At 40.5% G+C, this 2,412-nt stretch overlaps 1 long non-coding RNA gene across 1 annotated transcript; it reads right to left on the bottom strand.

Annotated features, from left to right (window-relative positions):
* Nucleotides 1-340: 340 nt before the first annotated feature.
* LOC122864803 lies at nucleotides 341-1,682 on the bottom strand. The gene is made up of 3 exons (XR_006375303.1): nucleotides 1,512-1,682; nucleotides 626-883; nucleotides 341-532 (listed from the first exon to the last, which is right to left on the bottom strand). It is a non-coding gene; the product is annotated as an uncharacterized LOC122864803 (long non-coding RNA).
* Nucleotides 1,683-2,412: the final 730 nt, after the last annotated feature.

The following is a 2,412-nucleotide window of genomic DNA, read 5'->3' as shown; positions in this document are numbered from 1 at the left end:
ACTGCTTTTCGATCTCCCTCTCTCTACCATCTGATGGAATTAAAAAGTTGTTATTAACATGACTAATTCCACCCTTAAGGGGATTTACATGCCTACAGTGTGATGCCAACTTGTCAGGACACACTAGTCAGTGGACACTGTATGGATATGTACAGTGATGTATTTCCATCAGTGTCAAGTCATCTGAAATGTACCATGAACTTAAAATCAGGACATAAAAAATAAATAAATGAATAAGAACAAAAAATGCAATTTTGTTAATGCTGTGTAGTGTTTTAAGAAAGCCCAGGACCCAGACGAGGACTCAAACGTTCACACAGTTTATTTCACTCACAGATAGCAGAGTTGCTTGAGGGTAGACTGAGATCTTACAGTGGTATTTTCTGTTTTAGCAGGCAGTCTTGAGTTGACACGGAGTCTAGGCGGGTAGGCAGGCAGGTTATTGGCAAACAAATACACAGAAGAGCGTAAATCCAGGCAGACAGACTGGCAGGCAGGTTCGTAGGCAGACGGTACACAGGTGAGTATGATCCTGAGGTACAAGGAGAAACAAAGGTCACCAGGGTACTCAAAGACACAAGGACAGACCAGGACAAAGCCTTGACCATATGTCCATACCACTTACATGGTATACATAGACTGGAGAGGAGAGCCGGGGTTATATACTGCTGGAACTGGATCATTGGATGGATAGCTGGTGTGCAGGAGGCTTGACTGCAAGGCTTGATTGGTAGTTGGTTGCAGGTTTGTAGGAGGGAGGGAATGAAGGCCACGCCTAGACCAGATCACACACACACACACACACACACACACCCCAATACAGACAGAAATCAACAGGGGACAAACAGGACACACAAGGGAAGGGGGAGAACAGCTGGAAACACTAGGGATGAGGGAGAGGCAAAGCCGGACCATGACATGCCGTGCATATAAATATTTAGTATAGATCTTTTTCTGTGTGTTGGGTTCTCAAGATGAATCTAATAATGTAGCTAATAATTTTGTAAAGCTGACTTCAAGTCTTTTTACTTATTTATAGAGCACATTTAAATACAGCTTCGCAGAGAAATTATATATACATTTAGATAACTAAAATGAAAATACGGAAATAAATAGCTTAATAAGTATTTTAAGCTAAATGAAAGCAATTATGTAGTTATTTTTGTGAGTAATTAGATGGTTAAGACCTGACGGTGAGGGGTAAAGTGGGGGCAGCAATAAACAAGACTAAGCGTCTATAGCCATGCTCTGTGAAGCTGTACTTGTGCACAGCTGTGCTTTGAGCTAAATGCTAATGTCATCTTGATAACATGCTCACAATGACAATGCTAGCATGCTGATACTTAGTAGGTATAATGTTTACCATGTTCACCGTATTAGTTTAGCATGTTAGTATGCATGCTAATATTTGCTAATTAGCAATAGTACAGCTGAGGCTGATGGGAATGTCACAATTAGTTTTGCAGGTTTTTGGTCATAAACTAAAGTATGAGACAAATTTAAATTCTGACCTGATGATGGCGCTATATGGAATCTTGAAGGATCACAAAGTAATTTCAATTCACCCTGAGGCTAACATGAATGTTCGTACCAAATGTATTGCCAATCCATCCAATAGTGACCACAGGGTGGCACTAGAGGAAAAGTCAGGGGATCACCAGAATCATTAGGATTCATCTGCTGGGAACCACAAATGTCTGTACAAAAGTCTGTGCTAATCCTTCTTGTAGATGTTGAGATATTTCGGTCTGGACCAAAGTGGTGGACCGACCGACACACCCACATTGCCATCCCTAGAGCTATTTTTCTAGGCTGACTAGAAATCCTCGATAACCTCTGGATTTTGCCTGGGAAACGGTTGCTTCTGTGTTACAACATTTACAACAATTTGCTTCCAACAGACTAGGAGTGGTAAGCCTGATAAGCAAACAATTTGAGTCCAAGGTACAGATCTAGGCCTGCCTACATCTGTCAGTGTGTTTGTGTGTGTGTGTGTGTGTGTGTGTGTGTGAGAGAGAGAGAGAGAGAGAAGAAAGAAAGAAAGAAAGAAAGAAAGAAAGAAAGAAAGAAAGAAAGAAAGAAAGAAAGAAAGAAAGAAAGAAAGAAAGAAAGAAAGAAAGAAAGAAAGAAAGAAAGAAAGAAAGAAAGAGAAAGACTCTGATTTCAAAATTGATATCCCACATTTCACACGCCAGGCACCAAACTGTCTGAACACTTTAAAATAAGCCCCCTGCAGCAATAAAGCCTCTGTCTTATGCCAACAGAGACTCATACGCATCCAATCAATGACCAACTTTTCTAATTGTTTGAAAAGCTTTTGCTGCACCACTGGGAAGGACAGAACGATTGCTGCTGACATCAATTCAAAGCAAATACCTCCTATTCGTCATATCTTTTTGGTTGTTTATACAT

The sequence above is a fragment of the Siniperca chuatsi genome, linkage group LG2 (genome assembly GCF_020085105.1).
Source record: "Siniperca chuatsi isolate FFG_IHB_CAS linkage group LG2, ASM2008510v1, whole genome shotgun sequence".
NCBI lineage: Eukaryota > Metazoa > Chordata > Actinopteri > Centrarchiformes > Sinipercidae > Siniperca > Siniperca chuatsi.
This window is presented reverse-complemented; position numbering and strand designations above follow the sequence as displayed.